At 48.7% G+C, this 24172-nt stretch overlaps 1 long non-coding RNA gene across 3 annotated transcripts; it reads right to left on the bottom strand.

Moving 5' to 3' along the window:
* Nucleotides 1-5071: 5071 nt before the first annotated feature.
* On the bottom strand, nt 5072-13768 carry LOC308184640. 3 transcript variants are annotated; one of them, XR_013942737.1, is made up of 3 exons: nt 12564-13768; nt 9028-9195; nt 5072-8949 (listed from the first exon to the last, which is right to left on the bottom strand). It is a non-coding gene; the product is annotated as an uncharacterized lncRNA (long non-coding RNA). The 3 variants fall into 3 exon arrangements; XR_013942738.1 differs by lacking the exon at nt 12564-13768 and adding an exon at nt 9281-9392; XR_013942736.1 differs by having other exon boundaries at nt 5072-9195.
* Nucleotides 13769-24172: the final 10404 nt, after the last annotated feature.

Raw genomic sequence — 24172 nt, 5'->3', positions numbered from 1 at the left:
CACTCCTGGGACGTGTTTGTGGCTTTCCAGGGTCACACATGCTTTGGTACACATTTGCTCAATGGGGCTGGCTAAGGGGCAGAACATCTGCTTGGGGAATCCCATCAAGGTGCAGGCATGAGCCAAGACCACCAAGGCTTTGGTAACTCTCCAGCAGATGAAATTTAACTGCGACACCATCACCAGGACCAGACACTAGGAAGGCTCCAGTGCTCCCGAGGCCAGGCAGTTCTCTCCCACGCCTCTTGGGATTTCTTTATGGTGCACTGTCTCCCATTTTCTTTAAGCCTCCAGGACTGTTGGCTTCCCTCTGCCTTCTCTGAGCTGTCTTTGCCATTCGCGTGCTGCCAGCAGCTGCTGTAGGGCCCGTGGGCAGTGGGCTCTGGGCTGAGGTGGGACCCCCGGGCTGGGCAAGGTGCTGGGCTGTGGGGCTGGCATGTTGCTGTCCAAACCATGGGTGACACTAGTGCGTGTGGCCACACCGTTCACGGCTAGAGCCCGCCACGCACACGTCGGAGCGGGCAGAGCCCCGCGGGGTGCACGAGCTCCTTGTTCTGCAGCGGGTGGCGGTGGCAGGTGGGGATGCTCCTGCTGAAGGCATGGGAATTGCCCGGGTGCGCAGGCAGAAGGAAGCATGGCACTTCTCCGGGAGGCATGTGTCTTTAAATTCAGCCTGTAACAAATGCAGGATTTCTTTTTGATATTAAAAAAGAAGTAGAAAGTCAGCTCCCAAACCCAGATTTCTAGAGGTCTAAATCTGAATTCCCTCTGCTCAAATGCTTCTGTAATACTACTTGATTTCTCCAAAGCAATCTGACGGCATGTGAAAGTTATTCTTATTTTTACCCTTCTTACCCATATGAAAAAGGAAACACAGTCCATTTGCTGTAAGCCCCTAAGCATCTGCTGATTTGTCAGTTTTATTTAGTTAAAATGGATTCACTTTTGCTGCAGAGAGGACCATTTAGACAAGCTAGCTGGAGAAAATTAGTTCTACTTTACCAACATTAACTACCCTGATTGTACATTAATTTAGATATGCTTTGTGACATGTGATATGTCCTGGCAGAAATATTTGGGGAATTAGGCACTTTGACATTTTAAAATTAGTACAGAAGGGGTAAAGGCAGTGTTTGTTGGCAAAACTATTTCTGCACCTTGAGTGTGTAGGTGCCGGGGTATTCTGTGTGAGCTGATGTTTAAGGTTATTTCACTGTTTTTATTTTCAGCTCCAACGAAAAGTTCAGTCCAGTAAGGCACTGTCTATGAGGTGACCCTGCAGCCCCTGCGAGCTGCAGAAGACAACATTATAACCCATCCTGCCCTTTCGAATCTCTCCCAAGCAGGCAGAGCTGCTAGAAATGTGCCGGTTCTCTAATCCAGGAATGTTTCCCGTGGAAGTGCCTTGGTGAAAGGCTTAAATGGGGGCACAGCTGCTGCCAGGGGCAGCGGACGTGGCCCCAGCAAAAGGGAGGAGGTGAGAAGGTGTGTGCTCAGGCAGACCTGGCCTGTCGCGCTCCTCCCTCGTGGGATTTTAAATGTATTTATGAATGCATTCCCATCTTTCCTAACCCCCCTGCCCAGCTCTCCTGCGCTCTTGCCACAGCCTGAGAGCAGTGTTTCAGGGTGCTCAGGAACCACTTGTTCTGGGCCGCGTACCATCAGAAAAGCCGGCCTGCCAGCTGGGTTCCCCTCCCTGCGGTACCTGGAAAACGCAGCGGCGCTGAGAGCGCTGTGGCTCGGCAGCTCAGGACAGCGAAGTCAGCGCTGCTCGGCTCCGGCCGTCAGCTCCCAGCCTGCTTGCGGGAGCTGCTGGTGAAAAGGGGGCGAGTTCCGTGTCTGGGTGCCGGAGCCCAGCCTGGGAGAAGAGCAGCCCGCCCGCCGCTGGTGTTAGCACGGCGGCACCTGTCCCCGCAGCTGTCCTGGGCATGGTGCGCACGTTGGGACTGGGGTCAAAAGGCGCTTCTTGTAATACCCGCAGAATGCAGAAGGCACGGCACGTGGGAAGGGGAGACACTCTGTGCAGCTATAGTGCAGTGTAACATATGTTTACAGTGATTAAAGGTATATTAATATTACTTATTAACCTCATTTTTTCAAAAATGCATCTATTCGAACGTCAAAAGTACAGGTGTGCCCATACTGGCTTCTGCCAAACTACTCGTATGTGAGAAGTTAGATAGTATCAACCTTTTAGAGCCTCACATCGCATTTAATCCACTGGTTTTCTAATATAAAAGAATTAAAAGGTTAACGTCTGCTAGCAAGCATTTCCCCTGACCACACTTTTCACAGCTCCTTTTTGCAGTGAGGACGAACACCATGCGACTGGCTCAGAAAAAGCCAGCATTGACTGGTAATAATGCAGGGACGTGGCAGCCCTGCTCTCAAGACCAGCTCCCGCAGATCTTTCTCCCCTTTTTCAACCCTTTTCTCCAAATTCACGTGACCGTGAACAAAGGGCTTCAAGGGTCTGGTGAGCCGTAAGTTATTTGCAAGCAATATAAAAGTAGTGATAAACCTTTAAAAACAGCTGTAGAGCATTTACCACATAAAACAAATAGATATAAACCGTGTACGGATTTTTTTCTTCTTTCCATGTATGCTTTTTAAAGCAGAAAAAGCCTGCCTAGGTAGCTGGCCTTTAAGCCTTCAATTAATTGAACAAAGATTTTAAAATTGTTCAATTGGTTTCATTAGGAAGTGTATAATAGAATAATAAAGTAAAACAAATGATATAAAGCAGACCCACTAATTAGCTCTACATGATTGATACAGCTTTGGACTAGGCATTTGATCTCAAACAAAATGCAGTTCCTTGTTAAGAGGATTTTTAATTGATGTGCAGAGAGGTATTAGATGATGTTGGAAAATAATTACTCAAAAGCTATTCATGCATTTGGCTGAACATAACAAATGAAGTTTGGGCTCTGGATCTGGCGGAGTGGACACATGCTAATTAATAATGAGAGGAACAAGCATCTTCCAGTAGTTTTTAACCCAGTGTTTACTAGGAGATTGCTTAGCAATTATGCACCATAATGAGGTTGTCATCTAAACAAAATCAACATTACTCAGATGTCATTTGAGATTGCTAAATGTTGCAGCCCATATATATATGTTCAATTCTTTTTACAGATGGCAATATGTTATTAATCAACAAGAGCTGTTGCTAGCTATCCAGCTGCCGTGAGCACGCCGGTACGAGAGGCCAGCCACGCTCCTCTCCTCGTCTCAGGCTGCAAAACATAACGGCATCAGAGCGGCAGAAATTCTCAGATTTATTCTGAAAACCCCAAGCTTAGGTGTCTGTTCAGCAGGGAAGCAAGAAGGACCTACACACTCCTCCTCCTCCCAAAGCTGGCAAGAGGGATGCCCTCTTGCCTTCACACGGAGGCACTGACCGGGCACCGTGAATCCTCCCTGATAAGTAAGTAGGTTTGTGCAGGTTCAGTTGTGTAGATACCGTCTTCAGTCTTTAAAATCCTCCTGGTTTGGGGACCTTCTTTGTCTCAATAATGCTGCTTAACTTTTGTCCTGTGGCTTGAAAACGCATTTTGTCCTCCAAAAGATAAAACAAGACACTTGCAGAAACCGGAAAATAAATCAGCAGTATCTGATTTGAGCTTCCATCAGTAGGAGTGTGTGTGTGGAAATATTTTCTTCCTCAGTTCTTCATTAGAACTACCAACAACGCGTATGGGGTCAGTTCTGAAGATACAGGAGGTTGGGCATTACTGAGACGCAAACTAAAAGGGAATTATTCTCTCTTTGGACACTTCCCCAAGCAACCATAGAGGGTGGCTCAAGAGAAGAGCTCCTCCTTTCCGAGGCACACAGCTTCCAGTTCACGTCCCCGACAAGGCACCACGAGCGTCGGTGCCCTGGTACCACCGCAGGCCGAGTTTGATTTTCAGCGTGCATTCAGTTAGCTTCTGTCAGGCCCAGGAGTGAGATTTCTTCCTTGTTGTCTTTCAGTTGCTTCCAGGTTTCTACGTTTGCACACACACAAACACGTGCGTATATGCATTTACGTGAATGCACGCGCATGTGTGTGTGCACAAATAAACCAACCTTGTCAGAAAAATAAAAAAATCCAAATACGACCGTGCAGTTGTATGGCTGGCTGCACTGGGAAACATAAGCTCCATTATAGGCAGGAGCCTGTTGTTCGCAGGACTGATTATTTAAGACAACTGTTGTTCCTGTGCGGAATCCTGTATGCGCTGTGCAAATTACATTACTAATTTACTAGCCGGCCAAATGTTACTCTTTTGTAACATGCCACATTCCCCGTAGCTCCAGACAAGCGCTCCGCAGCATCCCTCTCTGGCAGAGAACTTCTCAGTTGATTTCGAGAGCGGTGCCAGAAGTCTCACTTTTCTACTTCAGACAAATTACTCTGACACTTCACAGCCATGGCTTTATATTTTTACTTAAATGTGTGTTTTGTGGGTGAGAGTGCGGCATGGTTTGAACAGTTGTCAGAAGTTTTATTTTTGGAAAAAAGACAGATAGTATTTTGTGAGATAATTAAGAGTTTGTGAAGTTTCCTCAAGAAATGAAAAAGGCCCAGGCCATCATCTTCTGCTCCTATGTGCATGTTACACTCAGTTCCTCATTTGCCACCTCCTCCTCCACTAGTTTATGAATCTGTTAATTAATGGTGTTTATTCTCCTCTCAGCCTGGCCTGAGAAATGGTTTTATGATTATATTATTAGGAAGTGATGATAACGTATGTGAGAAAAGGTATTTTTTTGTACGTAGGCTTACCAATCGCTATGGAAACAAGCAAATATTTGCAGACCTCGGATACTGATTAATACCTACTGGTGATTCTGGCTTTTTAAAGTTACTGTCTGGATGTGAAGAATTTCTTGAGAGTATTTCTCCATGACAATTTATTTACATGTGTAGCAGCCTCATCAGAAATGACTCCGGTAATTTCAGGCTCCATCACATTGTAGCACTTTCTGAAACAGCCATTTTATCAGCCTGTGACTGAAACACAAGCACCAGGATTTTTTTCTTTTTTTTTTCTTTTCAAAAAAAAACCAACTTTGGTTCACATTTTGCTGAAAACAGTTTTATTACACAAATATTTCTCCCTGAAGGGAGGGGTGCAGATACATGCACTGACTAATAGTGTGTCGTTACGGCAGGATTGACAAGGCTGGGCTGCCAGGAGAGCTGTTTAAGAAGATAAACTCTGGCAGAGCAGCACGAGAGTACCTTGCCAGCAGCGAGAGCCAGGCCCCTCTCCTCCTCTGGGGAGAAGCAGAGCAGGGACCCCGGTGCCTCGGCCCGAACCTTGAGTAAGGAGGGAGGAAGATATGAGAGGGGAAGGCCAGGTTTATCTTGATGTATGAAACTTTGCAGAAGTGTCACAGAACTTCCTAGAAGAAGAAACTTTCTTCTGAATGAGCTGTTGGACATCTCCACTAGAAGAATATCCTGATGAAACGTCCTGTGGAAGTGTGGTTCTGCAAGTCATAAAACCATCACGGGATTCTCTCAGCTAGAAAGTATAAAAATAAAACTTCTTAGTTAGGAAATTCTTTACTCATTTCAGTCTTTCTAGAACATTTCAGTCTTTCTAGAGAATCTTAAATTCTTACCTCTTTCCCTCTGCACGCTTTTTCAAAAGAAAATAAATAAACATATTTGTTATTGGATTTGAATGACTTTTATTTCCATGATGCTATTGTAAATGGGATTTGAGCTCTTTAATTATTTAAGTATTAAAAATACTTTGGGAGATAGACAAAATGCAGTATCAAGGGTCCCTCTTACTGAACTATGATCTTGGCCAATAAATTACAAATCTTCTTCAAATTCTTGCTCATCATAGCTCCACAGTGACTCACATTTTCATGAAATCTTCTTTGGTTCTGTATAAATTCATGGTTGGTAAAAAAGCTCGGGCAGCTCTGGAAACTCGGCCCTGCTGTATGCGTGCAAAAAGGGAGGAAGCACCATGGGGACCACCGCGGGCAGTGCAGCCACCACGCCAGCACTGGAGCCAAGCTGCTAGCAGATGTCCATTGGTTCAAGGACGGCACCCTCTCTCCCTTCGGTCCCCACATGGTGCTGAGCCGCGGGACGCATCCTCCAGCCCTCCAAGGTGCAAAGAGCTGAGGTCTTCCTGCACAGAGAACGTCAGGGCTGGGCGGGAGAGACAGAGCTCCGTGTGTTGCTCGATGGCACTGGGCTGACGTGCAGCTGCATCCAGGGGTGGACCACACATGTCCGCTGTGGGTCCGAGCTGGCTGGCTTCCCCCACAGCTGGAAATCGGGATTACTCAGGAGCTTCTGTGCACAAACAGCCTCATTATAAATTTTGGTATGAAAGCTGCCTTCAATTTTCTTGTAGCTCAACCATGGCTCAAGAACCAGAAGTTGGCCACCCATGAGCTATTTCGTCAAGGCAGGTGGGGCTGGGAGATACGCAGGCTGCAGCAGCGGGCAGCGAGGCAGAAGGAAATGCGAAAGGTAGAAAGTGAAGGCATGGTGATCTGCAGGGCCTTGGGGCATCACTCTGAACATCTGCAGGCACCTCGGGCAAAATTCTGTCCCTGCTGAAGTAAATGGAAAATCTGCCGCTGACCTCAAAACGGCCGGAATTTCGCCCGGGTGTTGCCAGGCGGCGCGGCGCGGTGTCACGGTGTGCGTGCTGCCGCACGATGGCTTTGTCCCACCACGGGCACCCTGCTGGGGCCTCCCCACCCGCGGCAGCTCACGGGGGTTAGCAGGGCTGGGGGCTGCGAGCACGGATGGAAAGGGAGCAGAAAGAAGAAGGGTCAGAAGTCTGCAGTTTTCCCTGCTCCGTTGTTTGATGGGGATTCTTTTTCTCCAGGGAAAACTATTTTTAATCCAGTTGGGTTTCACAAGTGAATACTTTAATAGTTGTGCCCAAGGTCCTTAGTCGGTCTTAATCTATGTTACAAAACCAGCAAACGTGGCAGTTTACCAGAGGGCTGGTTGAGGGAGGCTCACAGCTGAAATCACAGGCCCAGTACCTCGGCTCTGACTGGGACAGGCCACGGGCACTGGCAGCCCCCAAAATGCTGCCGTCCTGTCACCAGGGGTGGCAGTCCAGCAACTCTGGTGTCGTTCTGGAAGGTCAGACATATGGAGAATGTATACACCAGGGCATGGTTTTGAGCTCTTTTATGTCCTAGCTCCTTTCACTTTGCAGAGGTTTGTGAATTGCTTACATAGTCACTGAGGTGTTGGCCTGAGAGCAATTCCTTGAGAAGGCCTTGTTCTCCCCTCACTTGATGAATATTTTAATTTTGTTGTGAAATATGCAATGCTTTGCCTCTTCATCTCTTCCTGTGGATCTTGAACTTTTTTCTAAGTAATAACTTTGGTCCTGAAATAGCCCTGTGAAGGGGCAGACCCCTTCCCCTCTGGACAGAGGAGAAAACTGCAACGGAGGAATATTAAGGCCTGAACTGTGTTGTTGGTAGAAAGGATGTTGGACACCTCGGCAGCTGAACTGCAGGGTTAGAAACAAAAGTACATGGTTAAACATATAAATCTAAATCGTGCTTGTAACTACAGAATAAGTGACTTTAACCATATAGATATTTATTGCATAAATATTACAGTAGTAATATATCTGATGATTTATCCCTTCGTCCTGACAAATTGCCCTTAAATGACTTGCCCGAAGACACTCGTGAAGTCCATCTGCCCAGGAAGAGCACAGCCTGGCTCTCCTGAGCCCCAGTCCCACGGCTTAATGGCAAGACTATCTTTTTCCAGTCAGTAGCTTCATCAATCATCATTTAAGTCAGCCCGATGGTTGGCTTTCTAAGGCCATTCCCGATGATTTATTCCTCCCCTTCCCTCTGCAGCAGCGTGCAGCCTATGGCTTCTCAGTGCGGGCAGAGACGTGCCCTGTGCCCGTCATTCCCTCGGGCCCGCACGAGGAGCGGCCCGATGCTCTCAGGAGACCGGTGGCAGGAGCCTCCCATGGCCGTGGCCGCGTGCCCCCGGGTGCCGGCAGCGAGCGGAGGCCCTGCCACCGAGCGGTGCTGGGGCAGGGCCGAGGGAGGGAGGCGGGAGGCTGCAGGGGCCTGCAGAGCTCTCGCCTCACTCAGGGCAGCGTCTCTGTGAGTCTGGAGGGCTGCGGAGGGCTTGTGTTTCGCCCTCGCCCAGCTGGTGAGGTTTCTGGCCATGGGAGGCATGCAGGGACTGATCACACCTCGCGTCTGGGCTCAGAAATCCCCTCGGGCTGCCCCTGCCGAGGGGTCCCAGCTCCCCACTGCAGTGGCGTGCATGTGGGGTGGATGCTGCAGGAAGGGAAAGCGTGCTGCAGGCACCTCAAATTGACTTGGAGAACATCAGTGCCGGTTCTCAATTTCCACCCTCAGTCCCACTGGCTTCCCTTTCCCCTCTGCTTTATCTGGTGTCAGCCCAGCACCTTGCTTGTCAAATATGTGTGTCTCATGTATCATCTTCTGCTACACCGAGTCTCATAATTCATCCTTATTCTCCAATTTTCTATCTCCTTTCTTGTCCTTTCTACTTAGGATTGCTTTTTATGTGGTAGTTCTATTTATTTCCACGCTCGGGTTTTCTTCTACTGACTACTCCTCTGTTAAAAATCACTCGTGTTAATTTTTCCCACATTAGTGCTTTTAAAATATGACATCTCTGTGCATGCCCTTGTAAGAAGCGATACAAAGCTTAAGTCAAAACATTAATGGTAGGATTTTCTTTGCATTGATCTCATTCTGCTCCCTCTAAAATCGATGAGACAGAGCTAGGCTAATGCTGAGCAATTCTGAGAAAAAAAGTGCCTCTGACTGTGGGAGTAATACCGCGAGGTTTCTCAGTGTGTTATTAACAGTCCCAGCCCCTGAAGACAACTGATGATAAAAGCATAGCGGATTTTAATAACAGCAGGGTAGAGCTTCTAAATATGACCTCCAGAGACCCTGAAAAGGAAAGAAAATTGAAATAATGCAATACAGTCATACCTGGAATCCTTTTAAGTGGGGGGGTACCACACTTACATTTTTGGCAACACCAAAATCCCAGCCAAGTCCCTGACTGTACCGGCTGTGCACATTTCCACCTGCACTTCTGGGTGCAGATCAACTGTAAAGAGCTGCCTGGGGTGTTTTTTTCCAGCAGCGCCAGGTCCTCTTCCCTTCTGCCTCCAGCAGCAGACCCACAGCATCCTGCAGAAGAGACGGGTTCTTTAAGCAGGAGATACCCGACGTGTAGCTTTCATTTTTTTGTGACTTCTCATGGAAAGTAGCATACATCCGTAGCAGGGAGGAACCTGGAGGTTCAGCCAAGGGACGTTCAATTGCTTTGTCAACCGGCATCCTGGAATACCCACCTCGTCCTGAACCCCACGCCTGGGCTCCCAGCTGAGGGCAGAACAAGCCCTGATGAGGAAACAAGTCTTTGCCTGAATTAATTCACCGTTAGGTCTTCACGATCATTATTTTGAGTGCCAAGTGCATCACTACAAGAGGATCAGTTTTACCTTCTGCTTTCCCGCTTGCCTCTGCAGCATGCATCAGCGTACATGCATCACAATATTGATAATAGCATCAGCTTGGTATTTCACTTAGCAATGGTCTGCTTCCCTTAATGAAGCAGTCCCCAGCTTCTTCATTTCCTCTTCTTAGTAACCAGATTATTGACTTGTAATTTGTCACAATGATATAGCTTGGTTCCTAAATGGGAAATGTTTAAATCAAGCAGCAATTAATGCATTGTAAAGCACTTCAGGTAATTGTGTAATAAGCAGCACATTACCTAGAGTAGTAACACTTTTTACAGCTAAACCAGCAGGAAAAATAATGGTTTTTGCCAGGTTATTTTAGGGTGTGAAACATGCTGTTGTGGAAAGACAGTGTGAATCCATATTATGCAGAAATCAATGGATACCCATCTTTTCAGACTACAGTAGGAGCTGTGTGACAAGGGCACAACATTTTTCCTAATCAAGCAGGTTACGTGAAAGCTAAGAGTCAAGCTGAGCTTGCTATATCCAGCTGTACTTTGTTTGCTACTTAATGGAGCAGGTCATAGTTATAACACCCCAAAGAAATCAGCTCGTCTCAGCCTGAGGAGCACAGAGAAAGTGTTGGAACTCCAGCGGCTCTGCATTAAATCACTTCTATAGGTCATCTGCAGAGAGGGGACTCAGGGAAATAATAAACCAGTGTCGTTCTTCTGCTGGTGTTTAAGACTTGTCCCCACGGGAGGGAGTGTCTGGTTTTAGGTTGGGGAAAGCAATATGGCTAAAGAAACAGTTATTTATGTGCTATACGGTTCTTGGCAAACCATCAGACACCGGGTTTGCAGCTCCCTCTCCTCTGGATACAAGGAAGAAAGGTTTGTAAAATAGGTTGGCGTGGACAACAATCCCCGGGGCAACAACCCGCGGGCTGGGCTGCAGCTTGGTGACTGCTCTTCCCACCCGTCCCCTCGTGCTCTTCCCACCCGTCCCAGCTGCTCAGCTCTCGCTGCCTGGGCAGGTCCCAGGGACAAAGCCGTGGTGCCACCCTCAGCCCTCTGCACAGTGCCGGAGCAGCTTTCATTTCCTCCGGGGCACGAGGCTGGGCTGCAGGCAGGGCGCCGTGCGGCTGCCCCCCAGCGAGTCCCGCTGCGTGCCTGGCGCTCTGTGCTCCGCTCCCTGTCTGCGTGGCCTTGGAGCAAAGATGAGTGGGAGAGAGACGATCCGTAATTCTTTCCCAGCAGTAAATTTCAAAAATGTCATTTTTGAAATTCAGAATTTCAGGATTAACAAAGCACACGTTGATCTTTTTGTTTTCAAGGAAAATCTTTTTTTTTTTTTTTTTTAATTGCATTTTGAAGAAATATCTGCAGTACATCATACTTGGCCTCCCCAAAGAATGACTCCAGTTCTGGGTCTTTAAGAGGAAAGAATAACACGTACATCATGCTCGCTGCTTTTCATGGCACTCCCAGGGAGCTGCTGACCAAGAAAGTGCTAACCATCGTGTTTTCACCTTTAACTTTGAAACATGCTGATCGCATTTTCTCCTTCAGCCTTTTTCTCTCAGCTGCTCATGTATACAGTTTATTCAATTCATGGCAGTGTACAACAAAAATCAATAAAAAGCATTTATTATAAAGTACCAGAGATTAAAATAACTGACTTAGCTATGCTATTAAAACATGGGCAGCTCAAAGCAAGGATGTACACTTCACACAAAATATGATTTATGTTTTGCAGGGGGGGAAAAATCCAGTAAGCAGAAAAGGAAGTTTTTCTGTCTTGCCAATGAATCACTGTCCTGCTTTAAAGAAAAGTTAATAAACATGAAATGATTATTTAATAAAAGTAATCTAGCATTTTATTAGAAATATAGCTCTTCTAAATAATGACTGTCTTCCCTGGCTAGCAATAATACCTCCAAAACTTTAATCAGGTCAGCAAAGTGGCGGCCTCAGTTTCCAAGATTTACACAAGATTAATTTCCTTTTAGCAGCCAGTTTTAGGTGTACACACTTTGTAGGTATGAAATGTTTGCGCCTATGCTTTATGAAACAAAGCCCGGTTTTCAAGCAAAGGTATGCCGAGCTTCCCAGGCTCATCTGTCTGTAGGTGCGCGCACCCAGGTAACGAAGGTCTCATCCCGAAGGACGTTCCCAGGGCCAGCAGAGGCCGGTGGGAGCCTGCAGCTCCCGGGAGGACCTCCTGGCGCAGCACGCAGCCCCGCAGCCTCCCTGCTCCAGCGCTGCCTTATGCCACGCTAATGAGCCGGCGAGGACGCAGCCCTGGAGCCCTGCATCTCCCGTTGGCAGCAGATAAGCAGACAGTCAAATTACAGAACTGCACAGCACAGATGTCTTCCGTGCATGCTGCTGGATGGAAACGCGACGTCGTGAAAAGCTGAAGTCCTAGCAAAAGCAGCAAGACGTCTCAGCTGCATCGTGAGCTGCTCGACGGAGAATTTCACAGGCGGGTTTGAAGTTTACTCAGCTTAGTAAAAGGAAGAGGAGGAAAAGCTACTGTAGTTTGTTGCAACAGGCAAACTGAAATTCATTTAATTTGTTACTTGCCGTTTTGTCCTATAAACTCAACTACTTATTAACACTGTAAATATGCCTTTTTACTGGCTCCCTGACAGCTCACATGCTTTCTGTGCTGTCTCCTTAAACATTTATGAGCATTCATGAATATGCAAATTCACAATCTAATGTCTGCAAAATGGTTGCAAGTACAAATGCTGTGTTAATATTTCATACAATGATGGGAGCAAATCAACAATCATAAATTTTGAACAAATATGTTGCTTCATTAATAACTAATGAAGCAGGGCATGGAGCTCTAGATTTGGCATTTAATAGTAAAAGTGGTGTTTAAAAAGAGCTTATCAGGCACCACGCTCATTTGAAAAAGGGTTAGCAGCCTCTGCAGCTTACAGGAAGGTTCCAGGATGATAAATACTGGAGATGCACACACAGAAACAGTTATGGATATATCTCCAAGAACTACTTCTCTTCCCCAAGTCTTTGCTGGTTTTGGAAGACCAAGAAAATTGTCAGACTGCACAGCACTCACCTCAAAGCCTCAGCGGTCTGCACGTCTTTGTGAAGTAGGATTGGTAGCCTGGGGATTTGCTTAAAGAAGCCGCCGTGAGTTATCGGTAAACCTTGGCCACCAGTGGAGGTCTCTGCACTGACCCAGGATGCCACCACGCACACCCCTCCTCTGAAACACCCAGCTCAGCGTCCTGCTGTCTGTGGGCATCCCAGAGCCTGATAGCATTAATTAATTGGATTAAGGGCCATAGAGAAGGGGAGGAAATCATTAGGAACGCCTCCCAAGTTACCCTGTGCCTGAGTATTTTATTCCAGCATAATTTGCTTTACGCAGAGTTATTTTGATTGTGATTTAATTAAAGTCTGTGTTTAGCGTTTCCCCACACAGAACCTACTCTATTCCTCTGATTAGGTGGAGGGGAAACAGTGGGGAAATGATGGTTTTGTGTTTTCTGTCTCTGACAAAAGGCGGATCCCAGTGCTGCTCCCAGGTACACTGCTCACCGAAGTTCCTCCTAATGTAGCCCAGTGAGCACAGGCAAGGAACACCAGCTTCAGAGTTACCGAGCGAGCAGGAGAGCGTTCCCGTGACCAGCCTGTTTATTTTTCCTCTCCCCTTGCTGCTGACTTTCTCTGAAGTCGGGGCAGCGGGGCGGGGGCGAGCTGGGGATCAGCTGCATTCCCGCACGCTGGCTGGGGGGGCACCGCCGCTGCCCCCCGACAGCCACCTCGCTTCTTGTCGTTTCCACGTCCTTCCTCCAAAGGATTGTGTAAACCGTCTGACAGCAGGGCGGGACGCGGCAGTAAATGTCAAGGGAAATGGATGGGGGTCAGGCAGATCGCTGTTTTGCAGCCCGTTGGTTTGGTTTAGGTTGACCAAAGCACAACCAGCCCTGCCGTTTATCCCGGGGAGGGGAGGGCCGCCGAGCCCAGCAGCAAGAACTTGTTAAAAGTCTCCAGATCCTGTCAAAATGCCTCCGTTTTATGGCTTTCAGTTGAAGGTTGAAGTTTTTGATGAGGTGCATGAACAGCGACCTCATAAATTGCTCCATAAAGTGTAAACATGATTTCTAAAAATTCTTTTTGAAACACAACTTTAATAATAAGCCAAACTTGTTAGAACTGCCTTAAATATTTATGTGCATGGCATGCTCTCTGCACAGCTTGTAATTATAGAATATTATTTCTCTTTTTGTACATTTTTAGGCTGTACTGCCACTAGCATTTGACACTTTAATTTAAGCATAGTTAAAAAAAAAACAGGATAATTTCTTTTTTCCACCTTAGTATAAAGATAAACCAGCGAAATCATTCCTGCATTTGCTGGTACAATTTCAATTTTTAGCTATGTTGATAATTTACTTTTGATGCTAATTAATTACAAGTAATCATAAAAACAAATTAAAAGCACTATACTTGCAGCAGGTTTTTTTATGCTTATGAAATAATGCATCTTTATGCATCTGTTTACTTGCTATGTAAAAAAATGTAATCTATATTCATAGGAAAACAACTTTAGCACTCTACGGTGGTGCTGTAAACCATTACCACTAACGTGTTTTTAGCTCTTTCCTTTTTGTAGAAAGAGGGCAGTCCAGTGCAAAACCCCAAAGTCCACCAGTTTGGAAGCTTGTGTTGAAGGTAAAAGCTTGTGATTTAGAGATGAGACATAGAGGCTTGAGAATATGGATTTAAAAGGAAGCGCGCTTTATTTGAAGATAAATATCCATCAGAAATGACTCAAAATCAATTAGCAGTGTAAAAGTACCTCGTGCTGAAAATGCACTATCATTTGTTAACGCTGCAGGCCGGGCTTGGCAGGGCAGGGAATGCCCTGGGGCCTTTGGGGCAGGTTGTGCACCTAAAGGAGTCGGTGCTGCCCCGTAGGGGGAAATGTGACCCGGGGTCGTGTGATGGCGCTGCTTCGCTCCCCTCAGCCCTCTGTTTGCCAGGAAAAAACCCATATCTGGGGAGGTTTTATGAGGGAAAGGCCCAATTCTTCGCCCAGGTCTCTGCCTCGAGTAGCCCCGGAGGCAGCTTTGAGGTGGTGCTGTCTGCATTCGCCAGGAGGCCGGAGACGTGGATGTCACCCGTGTCCCGATGGCACTCGGTTCCCTGATGGCTCCCGGTCTTCTCATGCATTTTTCCATATGCGTTAAGAAGTTTGTGGGAGAAGATAGAGACTTGCAGATAACCCGCAAGTTTTGGGTCGAGACAGCGGTGCAGCTGGTCATTATGACCCTCTGGGATCTTGTGGGGAGGAAGGATCGGAGCCAGCTCCGAAAACTTCCTCCCGCCCTTGCCAAGTCTCAGAGCTGAGTCACCAACAACTCATTATCAAGACTTTGTGTATTGACCTAACTTCTGGAAGAAGGCCTTGAATTCCTTGGCAACTTCCAATATTAAGAAACAGAAGCTTTTATGGGATTAGATGTGAAAATGAATAAAACAATGCTGTGCAGTCATCTTTGCGGTACTGAACTCAATACCAGATTCAATATTTTCATTATGCCTCACCGTTATTATTATTTTTTTTTCAGTTTTCGGCTTAGTGCAAAATTCGGTGTTCAAAGATTTTTAATGAAAAGCATGAAGAGGTGTGTGGGTGGGTGGGGGAACGTCCTGTGCCATGGCGTCTAGGAAACCTGGGGTGTTCACCGAGCCCAGCCGGGCTGGAGTGGCTTTCCCAGCAGAAGGAAAGCTCTCCTCCTGCAGCAGGACTGGTGACAGGCATCACACCCGGCAGCTCTCCTGGTGGCTGCAGAGCTGAGGGGTCCCTGGCCACCCTGTGCCACTGTTGGATTTTAAGTGCCCTGCGCGGGTAGAAGACCTTCCTCCAGCTTTAATGGTGGCAACGGTTCCTCTGGTGGGACCCAGAGGGGTGAAAGCTGAAACGTGCATTCTGTCCCTGAGCTGGTACCAGGAAGGACCTGCCCGTGACGAAGCCCACCGCCAGGCGCACAGGGGAGCAGTCTGTCCTTCCAGCCGGCAGCCTTCTGTGCTGGCCTCCCCCCCTGCCCCCTGCGCGTCCCACTCCTCCGGGTCCTCCGCTGGCCCCAGGGCAGCAGCCAGGAACAGCTCAGGCTGTGGGCTGCGGAGCTCTTCAGCGAAACCTGTGACAGTAACCAGAAGCAAACACCAAACAAAAACCACAAGCGTGTCCCTGTCGTATAAGCCCAATCAGTCACAATCTGTCCCCTGCCTGCCCTTGTTTCCTATTATCTCCTCGGCAGCATTCCCCTCCTGCCCTTTCATATATACGCCCGCTATATCCATTAACACTTCAGTCTTCTCATCTTGTACATTTATCACAATCTTTGGATCCTTGATCATCAAAGTTAATTTTCCGTATCTGCTCCAGCCCCCTCCGGCAGCCTGTCTCACTGGCCATACCTGCCGCCTCCGCTCCCCCTCCGCTGTCGCTGGACCCCTATATACAGAATTACATCTAATAATCAGCTACTGCATCACAAATATCCAACAAATCTAGAAAGGTACACTTATGTGCACGCTTATTGTATGTTAATTATTAGCACCACGTATGCCAGAGAGGTTTAACTATGTAATAGATATAGATCTAACTAAATACCATAGGTGTTAAAGCTCAAACAACACATTTTTGTTAATCAAATGATACTGAATTAACATACTGTACAATAATTGCCTTGTTAAATTTAAATTAAAACCTTATTTGAGACACATAATCTGGAGTGTGACTCACTGTTCTAACCACATTTAGATTGTTGTCAGTACAATTAGGATTTTGAATTTACAAGTTGCTTTTTTTTTTTTTTTTAATTTAATCAATCACTATAGCAACTGCAAAATTAAATAGGAGACGTTCCCCCTTCCAAGTCCACTTTGCTGTGCTTGCTCCTCTCGCTGGTGGAAAGGCAAACTTTAAAAGTTTCTGGAACCCAGCCGCCCCAGAAGCTCTCCCCAGGCTCCTGAGCGCGCCCCGCGGGAAGGCAGCTCACAGAGGCGCCCAGCACCCAGCCCAGGACAATCCCCGCGTACTGGGTGTCGGAGCCCAGCACCCGGGCAGCTCGCTGTGGTGTCCCCCGGCCGCGGCTTGCTGCTGCGTGCCTGCTGCTGCTGGGGCCGTTTCAGCACAGGCACTGCCTGCCCTCAGCAAAGGCACCCGACGTCCCCAGCGCCTGGCCGCCCCGGAATGCCCCCCGGTAATTAAGGGATGTTCCCCTGTTTGTTCGTGTTTAGTTTCATGTGGCTGTGGTGAGGGTGAGGTTTCTGCAGCCTGTAATTCTCTGAGTCCCAGCAGCTCGGCCGGGAGGTACGGTTCAGCTGCGACGTTTGAGAGCACGCAGGCACAGTGAGAGCTGCTCACAGGAGCACCGGAGGGGGCGAAATGGCTTGTTTTGAGTACGAACACTGGAGAAAGGGTAAAATTAACAAGGAAAGTCATTTTCCAGAAACCGTTTTCTCAAACAAACAAGCAAACAAAAAATATTCAGCAAAAACAACAAACCTTCTTCTCTGTGTTGTAATTCCCAGCTAGGGAAAATAGGGGAAACAGCTCTCTCACTGTCAGAGGGAGCTGCAAAGTCCATGAGAGGACTGCGTGTTTAGATATCCCCATACCCCTTAAAGTCTAGCCTACAGATAATGCTTCCACAAATGCCTACAACTGTTTCTCCAATCCATTTCCCTTGTTGTGTTCGTCCTTACACCATAGGTGCGCTCTCCCTTTGGACTGCAGACGAAATCCCTTGCGTGTTGGTGCGCGTGACCTTTTTCCTCGACTTTTCGCCTGGCTGTCTGTCCGCTCTGCTTTGCAGCTTGTATTGGAAAAACTGTGAGAAAGTCCCTCAAAGAGAGGAAAATTCCCCTCCGCTCTGCTGCTCGAGGGCTGGGAAGACTCCCACACCGGCACTTGCTCTTTGCTCGATTGCGTTATGTATTTACTCAGTTTGTCCAAGTGCTGAACACGCCAAGGGGAAAAAAAGCAAGTGAATTTTTCTTACAGAATAGAAAGTATTTGGGCTGGCTTTGAACCTTAACCAAACATTCAAGTCGGTTTATACAACGCACAGCTTAGCTGAACAAAGTTAAACATTATAGAATTACACCGAGTTCGTTTTACCGACGTGCAGTCGGAGAAAGCATTCGCCGGGCTGCGGAGAACACGGGCCCCGTCGAGGACGGCTTCAGCAGAGCTTAGCCCCGCTCCTGCTTCCTGACACACTACACCGGCCGCCGAGGCCGGGGCCGTTACCAGCGCCTTGCCCGGCCCTGAGCACCGCCAGCACCTGGCACCATTAATAACCCCATTCATGGGGCTCGTTATTTGTACCCTTGCAGGTTTAGGCATTGACCTCAGATTTACAGGTGTAACTTAACGAGGCACATGTTGCAGCCAGATGTCCTGCAAACAGATACCACATATATATCTTTGTACATGAATAATCCTGAAATACTCATTATGAGGCGCGCTCGTGAGATCTGCCTTGTTATTAGAGCACCAGTCTTGCACGTCAGCCGGAACAGATGGAAAAAAACTGGAAAATGTATTTAACATTCCTGCTAGTTTCTTAAAAATAATTATCTGATTAAAAGTGCCAAATGCAATTTTCATTTTTCCTTATTCATCGTACTGGTAAAAGTGTAGTTGAATTGGCAGTGATGCAACACCACAAAGTTATGACAGGAATCATAAAAGGAGCAGGCCAGCGAGTGAATTTTAACTCGAGAATACGGGATTTAAGTACCGTCCAACCTCATTAATTTACAACTGGGGCTTTGTGCAGCAATCATAACATATAAATTATACATTAGGCACTTTTCAATCACAATGAATGTGTTGAAGGTATTCTGCAAGGACCAGCTCGAGCAGCGAGCTGTGGCGCCCGTGTGGAAATGGCCCACGAGGGCCTTGCCTGCCATCCGTGGGCTGGGGGCTCGCCGGGGGCTCACCAGCCCCAGGGAGGGCCAGCATCTCCCTCCACCAGGGCACTCAGTCCTGGCCAAGAGGCCAGGAGCCTGCCTTGGGCAGGGTGGTTGGTGGTGGCCCCTTTTCCTACCAGGGAAGTGGTGGTGGTGCCCATAGGTGTGTCAGAAGCCACTGAAGGTAAGGAAGCACAAACTTTAATTGTCAGAGAAACACCTGGGAACCCTGGTTTGCATGTGCACGCAGTGACCATGGGCTTAATCTCACCAAACATCCTGTGACTCCTGTCTGAGCCTGTGCTGATCTGCAGCAGGGGCTTGGGTCCCTGCCGGGGGGTGAAGGGGTGCTCCCGAGGACCGCGGGGCGATGCTGGTGACGGCGCGGGACGGACACCCGGCAGCTGGGGAGATCCCGCCCGCGCTCCCGGGGGCTGTGCAAGAAGAGAGAGAAGCCCCAGCTGAATGTTTCAGCCCTCGCATGTAGGTGAGAGACGTGGCTGAATGAGATTTTAACTTAATTTTGGCAGAAAACTGCCAAATTGTGATTCAAGACCGTGCGTTATGCAGACTGCCTTTTGTCTTTGACTTCTACTTACGCTTAACCCAATGAAGATCATTGTCTTTCTCAATAAACACCTGTTTGGAGTTTTTTTAAATGTCTGGTTCCCAAGAGTTGTGTTATAATAAGGCATGGGTTTAATTGTATTGAAAGGGGGAAAAAAAAGGTATGATTTCTAAAAGGACAGAATACTTATGATATTTATGGACCCATTTAACACACTGCTTTGGTTTAAAGAGGTGGGGATTTACATGTGTTAAGTGCTCCTACAAATCTCCTTTACCCTTTCTTGGAAAAGGGCAACACAATAATAATTGTTAAATTTATGTGTTAAGACGTCTGTACTGTAGAGCTCTGCACATCAGTAGCTAAGCACAATAGACTGTCTGCTTCTACTTTTTATCCTGTATCTATTCACGGAAGCACCCGACGGTCCCGATGCCTGGCAGAGGGGTGGCTGGCGCGCGCTCCGTCGCGCAGCTCTGCTCTACCTGGCGAGGGGCTCAGGCGAAGCTCAGAGCAGGGCTGCCTGGTGTTAAAGCTAGCAAAGTGCAATTGCACAGCCCGCACGTAGCGCGGTGATTCAGTAAGTGGGTGAAATCCTGAAGCTTGACACGGGGAACGGGTTGGATTTGTGCTCGCGGCAGCCCTGAGGAGCCGTTTCCAGGAGGAAGACCGATGTGCCCATCAGCCAGACCCCCCCGAAGTGCCGCCAAGCGCCATGGGGACCAGCTGGGAGCGTGGCCTCGGCCAGCCCACCCCGGGGTGCTGGGGTTGGGGTCCCACTGGTGTGCCCATGGCTCGCGGGCAGCCCGGCCACAGCTGCTGCACACCCCGGAGCCGCGCAGAGCCAGCGCTGCCCGCGGGCGTGCAAGCCCTGCCGCTGCCCGGCGAGGTCCCGGAGGCAGAAGTGTAACGCCGTGCTGAGACACAGCGATCTCCGGAGCAGATCTTCCTCTACCCGTGATAGAAATAGGCTCCACAAAATGTCAGCGATGTTAAATATGGTGCTAATTGCTGTTTGTTTATTCTTCTCCTTAAAAACCTTCAAACCAACTGAAATGAACCCTCAATGAACTTTTATCACTGATAACACAATCTCTTAATTTAGATGCCTGTAGATGAGCAGGCTGGGAAAAGGCACTCGTGTTTATCTTACCCCGTGCTCAGTACACAGCCCTGGAGAAAGTGTGTTTCTAAAGGCACTGATAGTCAGACAGCCTCCTCTGGGAGAACGGTGTGTTCCCAAATGAGGCTTGTTATGCTGATATTTATCACAGTTTGATTTTTAGAACTCCTGAATATGTTTGCTTTCCGTATTTTTCCATACTCTGATGACTTCACTGCTATTTAGAGCGATGTTTCTCCGCTGAATGCATGCTTGGGTGAGAATATCATATGCACTTACCTGCAGATATCACGATTCTCAGATCAGCGCAGTCCCTGCGGCATGTGGGTGTGAGACCTCAGCCACATGCGCTGCCCATCCGCAGCCGGGATGGGATGGGGTGGCCCCGGTGCCGTCGGCTGAGCATCCCATGCCCCACCTAATGCCTACGGCATTATTTAGTAACGCATCTGTTTGGAGTCATGGCACCACCAGCACCGTAGTATCAGTGTGGGGCCTGGTACTGTGGTAGCCTTCAGAGAACATACAAGAATGCCTCTCTGCAGCTGGTGCTGATCTCTAAGTTTAGCCTGAAAACTAGAAGAAAAAAAAATCTTAACCTTTACACTAGCAGTGTCTTTGCAAAAGCTGTTGGAAGACACCAGGGAAAGAAGTGTACCAACTTGTAAGATGGCTGGATAAGCATGATAAAGGGATTTGTGTCGACATAATTACTGGGGACTGGACTTGACAGGTCTGGAAGCTTCGTCTACTTTCATTCACTTTGTTTCTCAAATATTTTTGCAGCATTTTCTGTTCCTGGTTCCTGCATTGAAGGCTGACCCTATCTTCTCAACAGCCAAACCCAATGCACAAAGATGGGCTCCTTGGGTGGGACAAGCCAGCAGCAGGAGCAGCATCGCCCTCCTGCTGCGTTCATTGCACCACTGCATGTGGGGTCCTGGTACAGTTACGAACCCCAAATCTGCTGTAGTGGAAGGGCGTAAGAGCAGGACCACTCACAGGTCTGTCTTGCCCAGCTTTGTCTCTCCTAGGGTGCAGTGCAACCCTATCCACGGCTTATGCCGTATCATTTTGAGCACGTCATTTCAGTGAGCTAAGAAAAGCTAAGAAAGCCTTTCATGGCAGAAGGGCTGGTAAACCACAGCGGAAGGAGTCTGCAGTGAACAACAGCTGCTGGAGAGGAGGAGGGAGCGGCTCCCCAGCCGCCGGGTCAGCCCTGCGCACCCTGCTGACAGGCCCTGCACTCAGGGTCCTGCGGAAACGGGGACGCCAGGAAACGCCGCACCTCTGGAAGGAGCTGCTGCTGCCGAAGAGATCTGTGATGGCACGGCCACCCCTCCAGCTGCAGAGGGCTTCCTCCTGCTCTCTGTCGGCCTGGACATGGTGTGCGCAGAGCGTGTGAGCTGTACAGCGCAGCTGCCAGGCAGAGGGCATGGCGAAAGGAACGTGTACCTGCCCTTGCCTGGCGCTGGTGTCCACCTCTTGCCATCACTGATATATTGTGCTCTTCGGCCCACGTTAAGCACCGGCTAACTCAGGCTTCAGCAACTGCAATCAATTACAGCTGTTAACCATTGGATCTGCTTGCAAAGCTCCAAAGAAAATCCCAACGTACAAATCCAACTGCAAATCCGTATGATTCACTGGCTACTGGTGCCAAATGATTTTGTTTTACCATTTATGCACAAAGCATTAGTGTATCATACACTAGTGATGTTTATCATCTTGTATTGTACACACAATATTTGGCAGCTCTTTGCCCCGAGAAAGGCACTAATCAAAGCCACGGCTCAGCAGAGCACTTACACGTGTGCTGAACTCCGAGCGTGCACCTAAATTCCCACCTTGCAGGAGAGAAAGTCACCTTTTGCTTAACGTAGTTCTGCCGAAAAAAAATTGCTCCCGTTGGGCCAACGGAGTTTGCTTCCTGAAGGAAAGCTCCGCCAGCAGAATCGGGGTGGTGCTTTCGGGCCTGGCGCTGGCAGCCCCGCACGTCCTGCACAGCCCTGGGGCCGTGTCCCCTGACCTGCTTGGCCTCCTCAGAGACCCCAATTCCAGCAGAGGGACAGGGACAGGCAGTGCTTTCCTGGCTCACCCCTGTCCCAGATGTGCCCCCGCGCTTCCTCCCACCTGTGCTCTTTTGGTGGCCCCTCTAAATGACTGTGTCCGTTGCCCTGCAGCTGTGCATCACCTGTGACAGCCTCTAGTGAGGCTCATTTCCAAAACTTCAAAAGCTCCCCCGCATCACGCCCACCACTCCCTTCTCTCTTGTTATCGACATGTACAAAAATTCAAAGAGATTCGTGGATGTGAAGCCGTGTAATTAGTGGAGTTGAGATTCAAAGGTAAAATCATGGGAGGGACGTTGAAATTATCCACAGGACAGCCGTTTTGCGGCTAGGGAGCGGTGACTGAGACCCACGCGCACCAGGGGATGCAGGCACCAAACGCAGGGGCAAGGACTGCACAACGAAGGCCACGCACCACGAGCGGCGTGCCCGGGGAGCAGCACGGGGGGCAGCGTGCCCCCGCCGCCGCTTTGGCACCCCGGCGCTTCCTCTGCGAGCTATCCACTCCCATTCCCACTCTCTCCTCTTTTCAGTTTGCCTGTTTATCTACAATCTGTCTATTTAAATTCCTTCTAAACAAGATGGGAATATCTTTGTGCCTGTTTGTAAGAATATTCTGCATCCATCTGTTATTTACATCATTCATTTTCCTGAGGTGTCTCCAACAAATCCTGGCTGGATGCTCTGTATGTGTTATTAATAAAACAGCTGTAAAAATATTAACTGTACGGCCTAATTGTCAGCCCTGATTAAGAGCCAAATTTATCCCCGAACGGATGCTGAGACACGGAACGTGGCTGTTCTCCAGATCTGACCCTTGCAGCTTGCTCCACAGTTTGCTCTTTGAACACTTCAATTGCAGAGCTGAGAAGAAAGCTTTCACCCTCAACCTCATTACATTTCTCTTTGTTTCTGTGTGCATAGCCCTGCCGGAGCCACCAGTGCTCATTTTATTCTTTTAATTTGCCACTTATACCCTGTTGTAATAAAGTATTACCAGCAGTGTTTAACCTCCACATCATTTCATTTGGGGCGAACCAGCAGCGCTCCAGCAGCGTGTTACTTTACGAATTCGTCAGCATAAAGACAAGTGGAAGCTCCGTGTGCTTACTCCCTGTGTGGAGCTGCGAAGCTGCATTTTGATAGCTTAACTCGGAAAGTTCAAATCCCTACTGACAGGCAGCAGCTTTGCCACAGAGAGGACAAGGAGGTGCTGTGGGAGAGGCACGTGTGGCTGCTCTTCGGGGGGAGCTTCACCTTTGGGGAGCAACTCCAGCGTACCACCTGCTGTCGGGACCAACACTGGGGGCTTTTTTTCTTCTGACAGTTTTGCAGAGTCAGAGGGAGCCTCCCCTGGCCTCCCCTGGGAGGAAGGAGCTGCTGTTTAAGCTCTGCAAAGGGCCCAAGGGCGCAGCACGGCGTGCGGGCCCGCATGCGGGCTGCAAGGCAACGCTCACACCAGGCCTCGGGCAGTAACGCTCAGCTCCTGGGCCTGATCCTGCCCGGCAGTCTGCACATGAAAATGCCTGTGCTTGGACCTGCTGGGCTTTGGGCCATGGTTTTCGTGAACACCCAGTTTACAAATACCGTTCTGTAAATGTTTAGTAAAAGTGGAAGAACTATGCTGAAGTTTACAGGCAGGAAAATGGCACAACTCTGCTTCTGAAAACATTCCCAGGCCCCCGCTATTTATTGCAAAGGGCTAGAAGAACACAAAAATAATAAGGAATTGGTCTATGCTCAGTGCTGCCCGGCTGGCACCAAGGGAAGTGCAAGCAAACGGAGCCGGGCGGGCAGGGGCAGCCGCTGCGGCCGGCACCTCTGGGACCAGCTCCTGCTCTGCCTCCTTGCAGTGGGATCTGGGGCTGGGCCTCCCCTCCTGTCCCCAAGGCCTCTCTGCCTCTCCGTCCGCCTGTCTGTCCCTTGCTTAGACACTGCTGGCCTTTCAGAAGAGCCTCAATGCC

The sequence above is a fragment of the Anser brachyrhynchus genome, assembly GCF_964034855.1.
Source record: "Anser brachyrhynchus genome assembly, chromosome: W".
Classification (NCBI taxonomy): Eukaryota; Metazoa; Chordata; class Aves; order Anseriformes; family Anatidae; genus Anser; species Anser brachyrhynchus.
The sequence above is the reverse complement of the archived record's forward strand: the minus strand, read 5'-3'. Positions and strand labels throughout refer to the sequence as shown.